The sequence below is a fragment of the Tinamus guttatus genome, unplaced genomic scaffold, assembly GCF_059628265.1.
Source record: "Tinamus guttatus ecotype Peru unplaced genomic scaffold, ASM5962826v1 Tinamus_guttatus_pri_ptg000279l, whole genome shotgun sequence".
NCBI classification, from domain to species: Eukaryota; Metazoa; Chordata; class Aves; order Tinamiformes; family Tinamidae; genus Tinamus; species Tinamus guttatus.
Window position 1 is genome coordinate 535378 of NW_028288813.1, and position 17271 is coordinate 552648.

Consider the following 17271-nt stretch of genomic DNA (forward strand, 5'->3'; position numbering starts at 1 on the left):
GGTGCAGAAATGGGCTGCTGCCAGGAAGGGCCCCGTGCTGGGGACCACGGTGGAGGCTGCTCTGTCCCTCTGCTGTCTGCAGGGCCATCTGCCAGCTGCTCATGGTGACAATTTTGTGCCATGGGAGAAGAGGCCTTACAGCCTGACAAAACCCCACCGCTGCCCTTCCAACATCGCTGCTGCCCTGAGTGCCCACGGAGCCCTCCCCGGTCACACAGTCACACAGTGCTTGACGTTGGAAGGGACCTCTCCACATCATCAGTCCAAGCCGCCCCTGCACAAGCAGGGAACCCTACAGCGTGTTGCACAGGATCACACTCAGGAGGGTTTGGAAGATGTCTAAAGAAGGAGCCTGCATAACCTCGCTGAACACCCGCTTCCAGTGCTCCGTCACCCTAACAGGCAAAAAGCTCTTCCTCATATGCACATTGAAAGTGTCTTGCAATTTGTACACATTGAAACTGTGTTGCAATTTGCACCCTCTAGCCCTTGGGCTGTTGCTGGGCTCCACCAAGAAGAGTTTGGCCCTGTCCTTTTTACATCCTCGCCTCAGCTCCTTGTACCTCTTGATAAGTTTCCCTGTCACTCTTGTCTTCCCCAGGATAAACAGGCCCAGCTTGCTTACTCTTTCCTCATAAGATAGATGCTCCAGTTCCTTCATCATGCCTGCCACCAATTCCCCGTGCCACCAGCCCTGCGGCTGCTTGGGAGCCACCCAGAGCCCTCCGCGCACCTCTGGCGTCAGCCCCTTCCCAGCAGCTGCGCTCTGCCTCGCAGGGGCACTGCGGCATGCCAGCAAGCAAGCTTGGCCAGCACCAAGATTCTCCTTTGGGCTGCAGCACTTTGGTGGCAGGGGTTGCACTGCTTGCTTTTGGAGGGTTTCCATCAATGGGAGGGCTACACCTGGCAGCACCTTGCCCAAAGGCACCTAGCGTGTCCTTTCCCAAAGGCTGGGAATTCACCTCTGTTAGGAAGTGACTCTTTTACCCCAGTGCTGGGCAGAGATGCAGCAGCTGCAGGTCCCTGCTGTGGCTGAGGGCACATTTGTGCCTGCTCTGCCCTCTGCAGCCCTAGGAAGCCGTGGCAGGGCAACCAGTGCAGATGCCGCACCAAGGCTGCTCTCAGCCACAGCACATGGCGCCTGCAAGGTGCGCGGCAGGACAAGAGAAGGAGCCCAGCAATGCACCTGGGGCTCCCAGGACACCACCAACTCGCAAGGGCTCTGCTGAGGACATGCACACCTGGCCCCGGGGCACAACTGCCCTTTGCGCTCATTATGCTACGGAGGAACACGTCTCAACCATGGAAAACAAAACTTTCTCTAGTTCGTGGGGCTGTAAGGGCAGGAGTGGAGCAGGGAAGAAAGAGCAAGGCGTTCAAGGCTGCTTGCAGGGGTGGAAGCAGAGCCCCAAGTGGAGCCCGGCCTCTGGGCAGGCAGCCGCCAGCAGCACCATGGGGCTGCGTGAGGAGACCTCCTTGGCACCCAGCAAGCCCAAGGCCACGCACTGCTCTCTTTCGCCAGGCTCAGCAGTGCCAGGGGGAGTCCAGCACACGCAGACCCTTCCTCACGGCAGCCCCCCTGGCCCCTGCCGCTGCCCTCCTTCCCCCACGCAGCAGTGGAACATCCCAGAGGGGCAGTTATCGCCACGGGAACACGGATGCTTCCCAGGGCTGCGCCTCACAGTGGCCCCAGTGCTGGCCACACAGCAGCAAGGCCAGGTGAGCAGCAGGGCCGCGCAGCACCAGGGGCCACCCGTGGTGCCCACAAGATGCAGGGGAGCTGCGGGGCTGCAGGGCAGCCTGCGCGATGCCTCCCAGGGGAGGCCACAAAGCCACCACGCGACACTTGGTGCTCATGGCTGCAAATGTAAACAATTCCATTCTGTTGCAGACTCAGGAAAGTTAAAAAATGGATACATGTGAAGTCGAAGAAATGGAATGGGAGAGCTCAGTGCAGGTACTGTGCGTGCAGGCAGAGGCTGCGCGGGGACGGCTGGCGCTTGGCTCTGCGAGAGCAGCCGCAGGGCTGGTGGCAGAGGTGGCAGGGAGCTCTGGCAGGCCTGGGTGCTGGGGCAGAGCTGTGCCAGGGCCAGGAGTGGCCAAGGCCTCGGGGGCTGCTGCCTGAGCCTGGCGCCCTGGCTCTGTGCACCACCTGACCCGCGCACGCAGGGGACACGAGGCCCCGTGCACAGAGCCAGCGCTGCCACCATGACCGTCCCCACAAGCTCTCCTGCTCTCTTCCAGAATTGGGGCACCCTCAATCATGTCGCCTGCAATGACGAGGAGCCCATGGAATGGGAGAGTTCAACCTGCACCCTCCAGGTATTGCCCATGCTGCCAGCTGTGCAGGGAAAACTGGGGCTCAACCTGGCCCCTTTCCACTTTCCTGCTTCCCGCTGCAAGAGGAACCGTGGGGCCAGAGCCCCCCACCTCTGTGATCTGTCCTGCAAATGCTTCCTTCTCTCTTACAGGCTCCACATATGGATGGGGCGCTGTCAGGGAACGAGTCGGAGCCAATGGAGTGGCTCAGTTATGGCAGCAGCCAGGTACAGTCATTGCAGCCACTGGACGCCCTATCCTTCCTCTTCCCCACGCACCATCCCCACCAAGGTCTCCTGCTCTCTTCCAGATGATGGGGAACAATGGCCTGGTTGGCTGCAGTGCAGACGAGTCCATGGACTGGGAGAGCTCTGTGTGCAGCCCCCAGGTATGGCCCCTGCTGCCGGCTGCACGGGCAGAGCTGGGGCTGTGCCCGGCCCCTTGGCGCTGCTCCGCGCTGCCTTTGGGGAGCAGCCGCGCGGGAGCCTGGCCCAGGTGTGCGGGCGCTCTGGCGGGCTGCGGCGCCGGGGCAGAGCTGCACAGGGCGCAGGAGCGCCCAAGGCCTGGGCACCTGCTGCCTCAGCCCCTCTGCCGGCCTCTGGGCTGCGCTGGCCACGCCAAGCCTCTGCCAGGGCACCAATGACGGCAGCGCTGCTGCCAAAGAGCCCGCGCAGCCGCCAAAGAGCCTCTGCTCCACGGGAGCCCCCGAGATGCTCCTCGGCCCTGCTCATGCCTCCTTTTCCCTTGCAGGCCAAGCTCCCCTTCACCCTGGCTGCTGCTGGGAAGCGCTGGGCACGAGGACTCCGTCCCTAGACTATTGCATTTTTTTCTTTGTAGTGTCACAGTAGTTCTTAGATGTTGATATTGTTGATACTGTTTTTCATATTGTTGTTGTTACTGTTATTGTTGTTGTAGTTGTTATTGTTGTCGTTATTTTTGTTATTGTTATTCTTTTTTGTTGTTGTTTAAATATATATTCCTGTATCATTGTTCATATGTTGCGTATTTTTTCCAAGTGAGCTCAGGCACAAAAGGCATCCCCACCACAGGTCTGTGTGTGGAGCCCTGTGTGCACCAGGGGCAGGGGAGCAAAAAGTTCCTTCTGGGACTTCCTTTCACGTGTGGCGGTGGGGATGCCCAAAGGGGAATAAAACCCAGCCCCACCATGGGGCAGCTCTCAACTCTCCGGGTGCTGCACACAACATGTCCCCGCAGTGCCCAAGCCACAGGCAAAGGGAAGCTGTCACACCCCAGGGACACGGGGTCTGGAGATGCAGGGACAAACTCCCCAAGCCCCTGGGGGACACAGGGCCCCGCAGGGCTGGGACAGGCTCAGGGACCGTGTCACAGGGTCAGTGTCCCTGGAGGCGGCTGGTGCAGAAATGGGCTGCTGCCAGGAAGGGCCCCGTGCTGGGGACCACGGTGGAGGCTGCTCTGTCCCTCTGCTGTCTGCAGGGCCATCTGCCAGCTGCTCATGGTGACAATTTTGTGCCATGGGAGAAGAGGCCTTACAGCCTGACAAAACCCCACCGCTGCCCTTCCAACATCGCTGCTGCCCTGAGTGCCCACGGAGCCCTCCCCGGTCACACAGTCACACAGTGCTTGACGTTGGAAGGGACCTCTCCACATCATCAGTCCAAGCCGCCCCTGCACAAGCAGGGAACCCTACAGCGTGTTGCACAGGATCACACTCAGGAGGGTTTGGAAGATGTCTAAAGAAGGAGCCTGCATAACCTCGCTGAACACCCGCTTCCAGTGCTCCGTCACCCTAACAGGCAAAAAGCTCTTCCTCATATGCACATTGAAAGTGTGTTGCAATTTGTACACATTGAAACTGTGTTGCAATTTGCACCCTCTAGCCCTTGGGCTGTTGCTGGGCTCCACCAAGAAGAGTTTGGCCCTGTCCTTTTTACATCCTCGCCTCAGCTCCTTGTACCTCTTGATAAGTTTCCCTGTCACTCTTGTCTTCCCCAGGATAAACAGGCCCAGCTTGCTTACTCTTTCCTCATAAGATAGATGCTCCAGTTCCTTCATCATGCCTGCCACCAATTCCCCGTGCCACCAGCCCTGCGGCTGCTTGGGAGCCACCCAGAGCCCTCCGCGCACCTCTGGCGTCAGCCCCTTCCCAGCAGCTGCGCTCTGCCTCGCAGGGGCACTGCGGCATGCCAGCAAGCAAGCTTGGCCAGCACCAAGATTCTCCTTTGGGCTGCAGCACTTTGGTGGCAGGGGTTGCACTGCTTGCTTTTGGAGGGTTTCCATCAATGGGAGGGCTACACCTGGCAGCACCTTGCCCAAAGGCACCTAGCGTGTCCTTTCCCAAAGGCTGGGAATTCACCTCTGTTAGGAAGTGACTCTTTTACCCCAGTGCTGGGCAGAGATGCAGCAGCTGCAGGTCCCTGCTGTGGCTGAGGGCACATTTGTGCCTGCTCTGCCCTCTGCAGCCCTAGGAAGCCGTGGCAGGGCAACCAGTGCAGATGCCGCACCAAGGCTGCTCTCAGCCACAGCACATGGCGCCTGCAAGGTGCGCGGCAGGACAAGAGAAGGAGCCCAGCAGCGCACCTGGGGCTCCCAGGACACCACCAACTCGCAAGGGCTCTGCTGAGGACATGCACACCTGGCCCCGGGGCACAACTGCCCTTTGCGCTCATTATGCTACGGAGGAACACGTCTCAACCATGGAAAACAAAACTTTCTCTAGTTCGTGGGGCTGTAAGGGCAGGAGTGGAGCAGGGAAGAAAGAGCAAGGCGTTCAAGGCTGCTTGCAGGGGTGGAAGCAGAGCCCCAAGTGGAGCCCGGCCTCTGGGCAGGCAGCCGCCAGCAGCACCATGGGGCTGCGTGAGGAGACCTCCTTGGCACCCAGCAAGCCCAAGGCCACGCACTGCTCTCTTTCGCCAGGCTCAGCAGTGCCAGGGGGAGTCCAGCACACGCAGACCCTTCCTCACGGCAGCCCCCCTGGCCCCTGCCGCTGCCCTCCTCCCCCCACGCAGCAGTGGAACATCCCAGAGGGGCAGTTATCGCCACGGGAACACGGATGCTTCCCAGGGCTGCGCCTCACAGTGGCCCCAGTGCTGGCCACACAGCAGCAAGGCCAGGTGAGCAGCAGGGCCGCGCAGCACCAGGGGCCACCCGTGGTGCCCACAAGATGCAGGGGAGCTGCGGGGCTGCAGGGCAGCCTGCGCGATGCCTCCCAGGGGAGGCCACAAAGCCACCACGCGACACTTGGTGCTCATGGCTGCAAATGTAAACAATTCCATTCTGTTGCAGACTCAGGAAAGTTAAAAAATGGATACATGTGAAGTCGAAGAAATGGAATGGGAGAGCTCAGTGCAGGTACTGTGCGTGCAGGCAGAGGCTGCGCGGGGACGGCTGGCGCTTGGCTCTGCGAGAGCAGCCGCAGGGCTGGTGGCAGAGGTGGCAGGGAGCTCTGGCAGGCCTGGGTGCTGGGGCAGAGCTGTGCCAGGGCCAGGAGTGGCCAAGGCCTCGGGGGCTGCTGCCTGAGCCTGGCGCCCTGGCTCTGTGCACCACCTGACCCGCGCACGCAGGGGACACGAGGCCCCGTGCACAGAGCCAGCGCTGCCACCATGACCGTCCCCACAAGCTCTCCTGCTCTCTTCCAGAATTGGGGCACCCTCAATCATGTCGCCTGCAATGACGAGGAGCCCATGGAATGGGAGAGTTCAACCTGCACCCTCCAGGTATTGCCCATGCTGCCAGCTGTGCAGGGAAAACTGGGGCTCAACCTGGCCCCTTTCCACTTTCCTGCTTCCCGCTGCAAGAGGAACCGTGGGGCCAGAGCCCCCCACCTCTGTGATCTGTCCTGCAAATGCTTCCTTCTCTCTTACAGGCTCCACATATGGATGGGGCGCTGTCAGGGAACGAGTCGGAGCCAATGGAGTGGCTCAGTTATGGCAGCAGCCAGGTACAGTCATTGCAGCCACTGGACGCCCTATCCTTCCTCTTCCCCACGCACCATCCCCACCAAGGTCTCCTGCTCTCTTCCAGATGATGGGGAACAATGGCCTGGTTGGCTGCAGTGCAGACGAGTCCATGGACTGGGAGAGCTCTGTGTGCAGCCCCCAGGTATGGCCCCTGCTGCCGGCTGCACGGGCAGAGCTGGGGCTGTGCCCGGCCCCTTGGCGCTGCTCCGCGCTGCCTTTGGGGAGCAGCCGCGCGGGAGCCTGGCCCAGGTGTGCGGGCGCTCTGGCGGGCTGCGGCGCCGGGGCAGAGCTGCACAGGGCGCAGGAGCGCCCAAGGCCTGGGCACCTGCTGCCTCAGCCCCTCTGCCGGCCTCTGGGCTGCGCTGGCCACGCCAAGCCTCTGCCAGGGCACCAATGACGGCAGCGCTGCTGCCAAAGAGCCCGCGCAGCCGCCAAAGAGCCTCTGCTCCACGGGAGCCCCCGAGATGCTCCTCGGCCCTGCTCATGCCTCCTTTTCCCTTGCAGGCCAAGCTCCCCTTCACCCTGGCTGCTGCTGGGAAGCGCTGGGCACGAGGACTCCGTCCCTAGACTATTGCATTTTTTTCTTTGTAGTGTCACAGTAGTTCTTAGATGTTGATATTGTTGATACTGTTTTTCATATTGTTGTTGTTACTGTTATTGTTGTTGTAGTTGTTATTGTTGTCGTTATTTTTGTTATTGTTATTCTTTTTTGTTGTTGTTTAAATATATATTCCTGTATCATTGTTCATATGTTGCGTATTTTTTCCAAGTGAGCTCAGGCACAAAAGGCATCCCCACCACAGGTCTGTGTGTGGAGCCCTGTGTGCACCAGGGGCAGGGGAGCAAAAAGTTCCTTCTGGGACTTCCTTTCACGTGTGGCGGTGGGGATGCCCAAAGGGGAATAAAACCCAGCCCCACCATGGGGCAGCTCTCAACTCTCCGGGTGCTGCACACAACATGTCCCCGCAGTGCCCAAGCCACAGGCAAAGGGAAGCTGTCACACCCCAGGGACACGGGGTCTGGAGATGCAGGGACAAACTCCCCAAGCCCCTGGGGGACACAGGGCCCCGCAGGGCTGGGACAGGCTCAGGGACCGTGTCACAGGGTCAGTGTCCCTGGAGGCGGCTGGTGCAGAAATGGGCTGCTGCCAGGAAGGGCCCCGTGCTGGGGACCACGGTGGAGGCTGCTCTGTCCCTCTGCTGTCTGCAGGGCCATCTGCCAGCTGCTCATGGTGACAATTTTGTGCCATGGGAGAAGAGGCCTTACAGCCTGACAAAACCCCACCGCTGCCCTTCCAACATCGCTGCTGCCCTGAGTACCCACGGAGCCCTCCCCGGTCACACAGTCACACAGTGCTTGACGTTGGAAGGGACCTCTCCACATCATCAGTCCAAGCCGCCCCTGCACAAGCAGGGAACCCTACAGCGTGTTGCACAGGATCACACTCAGGAGGGTTTGGAAGATGTCTAAAGAAGGAGCCTGCATAACCTCGCTGAACACCCGCTTCCAGTGCTCCGTCACCCTAACAGGCAAAAAGCTCTTCCTCATATGCACATTGAAAGTGTGTTGCAATTTGTACACATTGAAACTGTGTTGCAATTTGCACCCTCTAGCCCTTGGGCTGTTGCTGGGCTCCACCAAGAAGAGTTTGGCCCTGTCCTTTTTACATCCTCGCCTCAGCTCCTTGTACCTCTTGATAAGTTTCCCTGTCACTCTTGTCTTCCCCAGGATAAACAGGCCCAGCTTGCTTACTCTTTCCTCATAACATAGATGCTCCAGTTCCTTCATCATGCCTGCCACCAATTCCCCGTGCCACCAGCCCTGCGGCTGCTTGGGAGCCACCCAGAGCCCTCCGCGCACCTCTGGCGTCAGCCCCTTCCCAGCAGCTGCGCTCTGCCTCGCAGGGGCACTGCGGCATGCCAGCAAGCAAGCTTGGCCAGCACCAAGATTCTCCTTTGGGCTGCAGCACTTTGGTGGCAGGGGTTGCACTGCTTGCTTTTGGAGGGTTTCCATCAATGGGAGGGCTACACCTGGCAGCACCTTGCCCAAAGGCACCTAGCGTGTCCTTTCCCAAAGGCTGGGAATTCACCTCTGTTAGGAAGTGACTCTTTTACCCCAGTGCTGGGCAGAGATGCAGCAGCTGCAGGTCCCTGCTGTGGCTGAGGGCACATTTGTGCCTGCTCTGCCCTCTGCAGCCCTAGGAAGCCGTGGCAGGGCAACCAGTGCAGATGCCGCACCAAGGCTGCTCTCAGCCACAGCACATGGCGCCTGCAAGGTGCGCGGCAGGACAAGAGAAGGAGCCCAGCAATGCACCTGGGGCTCCCAGGACACCACCAACTCGCAAGGGCTCTGCTGAGGACATGCACACCTGGCCCCGGGGCACAACTGCCCTTTGCGCTCATTATGCTACGGAGGAACACGTCTCAACCATGGAAAACAAAACTTTCTCTAGTTCGTGGGGCTGTAAGGGCAGGAGTGGAGCAGGGAAGAAAGAGCAAGGCGTTCAAGGCTGCTTGCAGGGGTGGAAGCAGAGCCCCAAGTGGAGCCCGGCCTCTGGGCAGGCAGCCGCCAGCAGCACCATGGGGCTGCGTGAGGAGACCTCCTTGGCACCCAGCAAGCCCAAGGCCACGCACTGCTCTCTTTCGCCAGGCTCAGCAGTGCCAGGGGGAGTCCAGCACACGCAGACCCTTCCTCACGGCAGCCCCCCTGGCCCCTGCCGCTGCCCTCCTCCCCCCACGCAGCAGTGGAACATCCCAGAGGGGCAGTTATCGCCACGGGAACACGGATGCTTCCCAGGGCTGCGCCTCACAGTGGCCCCAGTGCTGGCCACACAGCAGCAAGGCCAGGTGAGCAGCAGGGCCGCGCAGCACCAGGGGCCACCCGTGGTGCCCACAAGATGCAGGGGAGCTGCGGGGCTGCAGGGCAGCCTGCGCGATGCCTCCCAGGGGAGGCCACAAAGCCACCACGCGACACTTGGTGCTCATGGCTGCAAATGTAAACAATTCCATTCTGTTGCAGACTCAGGAAAGTTAAAAAATGGATACATGTGAAGTCGAAGAAATGGAATGGGAGAGCTCAGTGCAGGTACTGTGCGTGCAGGCAGAGGCTGCGCGGGGACGGCTGGCGCTTGGCTCTGCGAGAGCAGCCACAGGGCTGGTGGCAGAGGTGGCAGGGAGCTCTGGCAGGCCTGGGTGCTGGGGCAGAGCTGTGCCAGGGCCAGGAGTGGCCAAGGCCTCGGGGGCTGCTGCCTGAGCCTGGCGCCCTGGCTCTGTGCACCACCTGACCCGCGCACGCAGGGGACACGAGGCCCCGTGCACAGAGCCAGCGCTGCCACCATGACCGTCCCCACAAGCTCTCCTGCTCTCTTCCAGAATTGGGGCACCCTCAATCATGTCGCCTGCAATGACGAGGAGCCCATGGAATGGGAGAGTTCAACCTGCACCCTCCAGGTATTGCCCATGCTGCCAGCTGTGCAGGGAAAACTGGGGCTCAACCTGGCCCCTTTCCACTTTCCTGCTTCCCACTGCAAGAGGAACCGTGGGGCCAGAGCCCCCCACCTCTGTGATCTGTCCTGCAAATGCTTCCTTCTCTCTTACAGGCTCCACATATGGATGGGGCGCTGTCAGGGAACGAGTCGGAGCCAATGGAGTGGCTCAGTTATGGCAGCAGCCAGGTACAGTCATTGCAGCCACTGGACGCCCTATCCTTCCTCTTCCCCACGCACCATCCCCACCAAGGTCTCCTGCTCTCTTCCAGATGATGGGGAACAATGGCCTGGTTGGCTGCAGTGCAGACGAGTCCATGGACTGGGAGAGCTCTGTGTGCAGCCCCCAGGTATGGCCCCTGCTGCCGGCTGCACGGGCAGAGCTGGGGCTGTGCCCGGCCCCTTGGCGCTGCTCCGCGCTGCCTTTGGGGAGCAGCCGCGCGGGAGCCTGGCCCAGGTGTGCGGGCGCTCTGGCGGGCTGCGGCGCCGGGGCAGAGCTGCACAGGGCGCAGGAGCGCCCAAGGCCTGGGCACCTGCTGCCTCAGCCCCTCTGCCGGCCTCTGGGCTGCGCTGGCCACGCCAAGCCTCTGCCAGGGCACCAATGACGGCAGCGCTGCTGCCAAAGAGCCCGCGCAGCCGCCAAAGAGCCTCTGCTCCACGGGAGCCCCCGAGATGCTCCTCGGCCCTGCTCATGCCTCCTTTTCCCTTGCAGGCCAAGCTCCCCTTCACCCTGGCTGCTGCTGGGAAGCGCTGGGCACGAGGACTCCGTCCCTAGACTATTGCATTTTTTTCTTTGTAGTGTCACAGTAGTTCTTAGATGTTGATATTGTTGATACTGTTTTTCATATTGTTGTTGTTACTGTTATTGTTGTTGTAGTTGTTATTGTTGTCGTTATTTTTGTTATTGTTATTCTTTTTTGTTGTTGTTTAAATATATATTCCTGTATCATTGTTCATATGTTGCGTATTTTTTCCAAGTGAGCTCAGGCACAAAAGGCATCCCCACCACAGGTCTGTGTGTGGAGCCCTGTGTGCACCAGGGGCAGGGGAGCAAAAAGTTCCTTCTGGGACTTCCTTTCACGTGTGGCGGTGGGGATGCCCAAAGGGGAAAAAAACCCAGCCCCACCATGGGGCAGCTCTCAACTCTCCGGGTGCTGCACACAACATGTCCCCGCAGTGCCCAAGCCACAGGCAAAGGGAAGCTGTCACACCCCAGGGACACGGGGTCTGGAGATGCAGGGACAAACTCCCCAAGCCCCTGGGGGACACAGGGCCCCGCAGGGCTGGGACAGGCTCAGGGACCGTGTCACAGGGTCAGTGTCCCTGGAGGCGGCTGGTGCAGAAATGGGCTGCTGCCAGGAAGGGCCCCGTGCTGGGGACCACGGTGGAGGCTGCTCTGTCCCTCTGCTGTCTGCAGGGCCATCTGCCAGCTGCTCATGGTGACAATTTTGTGCCATGGGAGAAGAGGCCTTACAGCCTGACAAAACCCCACCGCTGCCCTTCCAACATCGCTGCTGCCCTGAGTACCCACGGAGCCCTCCCCGGTCACACAGTCACACAGTGCTTGACGTTGGAAGGGACCTCTCCACATCATCAGTCCAAGCCGCCCCTGCACAAGCAGGGAACCCTACAGCGTGTTGCACAGGATCACACTCAGGAGGGTTTGGAAGATGTCTAAAGAAGGAGCCTGCATAACCTCGCTGAACACCCGCTTCCAGTGCTCCGTCACCCTAACAGGCAAAAAGCTCTTCCTCATATGCACATTGAAAGTGTCTTGCAATTTGTACACATTGAAACTGTGTTGCAATTTGCACCCTCTAGCCCTTGGGCTGTTGCTGGGCTCCACCAAGAAGAGTTTGGCCCTGTCCTTTTTACATCCTCGCCTCAGCTCCTTGTACCTCTTGATAAGTTTCCCTGTCACTCTTGTCTTCCCCAGGATAAACAGGCCCAGCTTGCTTACTCTTTCCTCATAAGATAGATGCTCCAGTTCCTTCATCATGCCTGCCACCAATTCCCCGTGCCACCAGCCCTGCGGCTGCTTGGGAGCCACCCAGAGCCCTCCGCGCACCTCTGGCGTCAGCCCCTTCCCAGCAGCTGCGCTCTGCCTCGCAGGGGCACTGCGGCATGCCAGCAAGCAAGCTTGGCCAGCACCAAGATTCTCCTTTGGGCTGCAGCACTTTGGTGGCAGGGGTTGCACTGCTTGCTTTTGGAGGGTTTCCATCAATGGGAGGGCTACACCTGGCAGCACCTTGCCCAAAGGCACCTAGCGTGTCCTTTCCCAAAGGCTGGGAATTCACCTCTGTTAGGAAGTGACTCTTTTACCCCAGTGCTGGGCAGAGATGCAGCAGCTGCAGGTCCCTGCTGTGGCTGAGGGCACATTTGTGCCTGCTCTGCCCTCTGCAGCCCTAGGAAGCCGTGGCAGGGCAACCAGTGCAGATGCCGCACCAAGGCTGCTCTCAGCCACAGCACATGGCGCCTGCAAGGTGCGCGGCAGGACAAGAGAAGGAGCCCAGCAATGCACCTGGGGCTCCCAGGACACCACCAACTCGCAAGGGCTCTGCTGAGGACATGCACACCTGGCCCCGGGGCACAACTGCCCTTTGCGCTCATTATGCTACGGAGGAACACGTCTCAACCATGGAAAACAAAACTTTCTCTAGTTCGTGGGGCTGTAAGGGCAGGAGTGGAGCAGGGAAGAAAGAGCAAGGCGTTCAAGGCTGCTTGCAGGGGTGGAAGCAGAGCCCCAAGTGGAGCCCGGCCTCTGGGCAGGCAGCCGCCAGCAGCACCATGGGGCTGCGTGAGGAGACCTCCTTGGCACCCAGCAAGCCCAAGGCCACGCACTGCTCTCTTTCGCCAGGCTCAGCAGTGCCAGGGGGAGTCCAGCACACGCAGACCCTTCCTCACGGCAGCCCCCCTGGCCCCTGCCGCTGCCCTCCTCCCCCCACGCAGCAGTGGAACATCCCAGAGGGGCAGTTATCGCCACGGGAACACGGATGCTTCCCAGGGCTGCGCCTCACAGTGGCCCCAGTGCTGGCCACACAGCAGCAAGGCCAGGTGAGCAGCAGGGCCGCGCAGCACCAGGGGCCACCCGTGGTGCCCACAAGATGCAGGGGAGCTGCGGGGCTGCAGGGCAGCCTGCGCGATGCCTCCCAGGGGAGGCCACAAAGCCACCACGCGACACTTGGTGCTCATGGCTGCAAATGTAAACAATTCCATTCTGTTGCAGACTCAGGAAAGTTAAAAAATGGATACATGTGAAGTCGAAGAAATGGAATGGGAGAGCTCAGTGCAGGTACTGTGCGTGCAGGCAGAGGCTGCGCGGGGACGGCTGGCGCTTGGCTCTGCGAGAGCAGCCGCAGGGCTGGTGGCAGAGGTGGCAGGGAGCTCTGGCAGGCCTGGGTGCTGGGGCAGAGCTGTGCCAGGGCCAGGAGTGGCCAAGGCCTCGGGGGCTGCTGCCTGAGCCTGGCGCCCTGGCTCTGTGCACCACCTGACCCGCGCACGCAGGGGACACGAGGCCCCGTGCACAGAGCCAGCGCTGCCACCATGACCGTCCCCACAAGCTCTCCTGCTCTCTTCCAGAATTGGGGCACCCTCAATCATGTCGCCTGCAATGACGAGGAGCCCATGGAATGGGAGAGTTCAACCTGCACCCTCCAGGTATTGCCCATGCTGCCAGCTGTGCAGGGAAAACTGGGGCTCAACCTGGCCCCTTTCCACTTTCCTGCTTCCCGCTGCAAGAGGAACCGTGGGGCCAGAGCCCCCCACCTCTGTGATCTGTCCTGCAAATGCTTCCTTCTCTCTTACAGGCTCCACATATGGATGGGGCGCTGTCAGGGAACGAGTCGGAGCCAATGGAGTGGCTCAGTTATGGCAGCAGCCAGGTACAGTCATTGCAGCCACTGGACGCCCTATCCTTCCTCTTCCCCACGCACCATCCCCACCAAGGTCTCCTGCTCTCTTCCAGATGATGGGGAACAATGGCCTGGTTGGCTGCAGTGCAGACGAGTCCATGGACTGGGAGAGCTCTGTGTGCAGCCCCCAGGTATGGCCCCTGCTGCCGGCTGCACGGGCAGAGCTGGGGCTGTGCCCGGCCCCTTGGCGCTGCTCCGCGCTGCCTTTGGGGAGCAGCCGCGCGGGAGCCTGGCCCAGGTGTGCGGGCGCTCTGGCGGGCTGCGGCGCCGGGGCAGAGCTGCACAGGGCGCAGGAGCGCCCAAGGCCTGGGCACCTGCTGCCTCAGCCCCTCTGCCGGCCTCTGGGCTGCGCTGGCCACGCCAAGCCTCTGCCAGGGCACCAATGACGGCAGCGCTGCTGCCAAAGAGCCCGCGCAGCCGCCAAAGAGCCTCTGCTCCACGGGAGCCCCCGAGATGCTCCTCGGCCCTGCTCACGCCTCCTTTTCCCTTGCAGGCCAAGCTCCCCTTCACCCTGGCTGCTGCTGGGAAGCGCTGGGCACGAGGACTCCGTCCCTAGACTATTGCATTTTTTTCTTTGTAGTGTCACAGTAGTTCTTAGATGTTGATATTGTTGATACTGTTTTTCATATTGTTGTTGTTACTGTTATTGTTGTTGTAGTTGTTATTGTTGTCGTTATTTTTGTTATTGTTATTCTTTTTTGTTGTTGTTTAAATATATATTCCTGTATCATTGTTCATATGTTGCGTATTTTTTCCAAGTGAGCTCAGGCACAAAAGGCATCCCCACCACAGGTCTGTGTGTGGAGCCCTGTGTGCACCAGGGGCAGGGGAGCAAAAAGTTCCTTCTGGGACTTCCTTTCACATGTGGCGGTGGGGATGCCCAAAGGGGAATAAAACCCAGCCCCACCATGGGGCAGCTCTCAACTCTCCGGGTGCTGCACACAACATGTCCCCGCAGTGCCCAAGCCACAGGCAAAGGGAAGCTGTCACACCCCAGGGACACGGGGTCTGGAGATGCAGGGACAAACTCCCCAAGCCCCTGGGGGACACAGGGCCCCGCAGGGCTGGGACAGGCTCAGGGACCGTGTCACAGGGTCAGTGTCCCTGGAGGCGGCTGGTGCAGAAATGGGCTGCTGCCAGGAAGGGCCCCGTGCTGGGGACCACGGTGGAGGCTGCTCTGTCCCTCTGCTGTCTGCAGGGCCATCTGCCAGCTGCTCATGGTGACAATTTTGTGCCATGGGAGAAGAGGCCTTACAGCCTGACAAAACCCCACCGCTGCCCTTCCAACATCGCTGCTGCCCTGAGTACCCACGGAGCCCTCCCCGGTCACACAGTCACACAGTGCTTGACGTTGGAAGGGACCTCTCCACATCATCAGTCCAAGCCGCCCCTGCACAAGCAGGGAACCCTACAGCGTGTTGCACAGGATCACACTCAGGAGGGTTTGGAAGATGTCTAAAGAAGGAGCCTGCATAACCTCGCTGAACACCCGCTTCCAGTGCTCCGTCACCCTAACAGGCAAAAAGCTCTTCCTCATATGCACATTGAAAGTGTGTTGCAATTTGTACACATTGAAACTGTGTTGCAATTTGCACCCTCTAGCCCTTGGGCTGTTGCTGGGCTCCACCAAGAAGAGTTTGGCCCTGTCCTTTTTACATCCTCGCCTCAGCTCCTTGTACCTCTTGATAAGTTTCCCTGTCACTCTTGTCTTCCCCAGGATAAACAGGCCCAGCTTGCTTACTCTTTCCTCATAAGATAGATGCTCCAGTTCCTTCATCATGCCTGCCACCAATTCCCCGTGCCACCAGCCCTGCGGCTGCTTGGGAGCCACCCAGAGCCCTCCGCGCACCTCTGGCGTCAGCCCCTTCCCAGCAGCTGCGCTCTGCCTCGCAGGGGCACTGCGGCATGCCAGCAAGCAAGCTTGGCCAGCACCAAGATTCTCCTTTGGGCTGCAGCACTTTGGTGGCAGGGGTTGCACTGCTTGCTTTTGGAGGGTTTCCATCAATGGGAGGGCTACACCTGGCAGCACCTTGCCCAAAGGCACCTAGCGTGTCCTTTCCCAAAGGCTGGGAATTCACCTCTGTTAGGAAGTGACTCTTTTACCCCAGTGCTGGGCAGAGATGCAGCAGCTGCAGGTCCCTGCTGTGGCTGAGGGCACATTTGTGCCTGCTCTGCCCTCTGCAGCCCTAGGAAGCCGTGGCAGGGCAACCAGTGCAGATGCCGCACCAAGGCTGCTCTCAGCCACAGCACATGGCGCCTGCAAGGTGCGCGGCAGGACAAGAGAAGGAGCCCAGCAATGCACCTGGGGCTCCCAGGACACCACCAACTCACAAGGGCTCTGCTGAGGACATGCACACCTGGCCCCGGGGCACAACTGCCCTTTGCGCTCATTATGCTACGGAGGAACACGTCTCAACCATGGAAAACAAAACTTTCTCTAGTTCGTGGGGCTGTAAGGGCAGGAGTGGTGCAGGGAAGAAAGAGCAAGGCGTTCAAGGCTGCTTGCAGGGGTGGAAGCAGAGCCCCAAGTGGAGCCCGGCCTCTGGGCAGGCAGCCGCCAGCAGCACCATGGGGCTGCGTGAGGAGACCTCCTTGGCACCCAGCAAGCCCAAGGCCACGCACTGCTCTCTTTCGCCAGGCTCAGCAGTGCCAGGGGGAGTCCAGCACACGCAGACCCTTCCTCACGGCAGCCCCCCTGGCCCCTGCCGCTGCCCTCCTCCCCCCACGCAGCAGTGGAACATCCCAGAGGGGCAGTTATCGCCACGGGAACACGGATGCTTCCCAGGGCTGCGCCTCACAGTGGCCCCAGTGCTGGCCACACAGCAGCAAGGCCAGGTGAGCAGCAGGGCCGCGCAGCACCAGGGGCCACCCGTGGTGCCCACAAGATGCAGGGGAGCTGCGGGGCTGCAGGGCAGCCTGCGCGATGCCTCCCAGGGGAGGCCACAAAGCCACCACGCGACACTTGGTGCTCATGGCTGCAAATGTAAACAATTCCATTCTGTTGCAGACTCAGGAAAGTTAAAAAATGGATACATGTGAAGTCGAAGAAATGGAATGGGAGAGCTCAGTGCAGGTACTGTGCGTGCAGGCAGAGGCTGCGCGGGGACGGTTGGCGCTTGGCTCTGCGAGAGCAGCCGCAGGGCTGGTGGCAGAGGTGGCAGGGAGCTCTGGCAGGCCTGGGTGCTGGGGCAGAGCTGTGCCAGGGCCAGGAGTGGCCAAGGCCTCGGGGGCTGCTGCCTGAGCCTGGCGCCCTGGCTCTGTGCACCACCTGACCCGCGCACGCAGGGGACACGAGGCCCCGTGCACAGAGCCAGCGCTGCCACCATGACCGTCCCCACAAGCTCTCCTGCTCTCTTCCAGAATTGGGGCACCCTCAATCATGTCGCCTGCAATGACGAGGAGCCCATGGAATGGGAGAGTTCAACCTGCACCCTCCAGGTATTGCCCATGCTGCCAGCTGTGCAGGGAAAACTGGGGCTCAACCTGGCCCCTTTCCACTTTCCTGCTTCCCGCTGCAAGAGGAACCGTGGGGCCAGAGCCCCCCACCTCTGTGATCTGTCCTGCAAATGCTTCCTTCTCTCTTACAGGCTCCACATATGGATGGGGGGCTGTCAGGAAA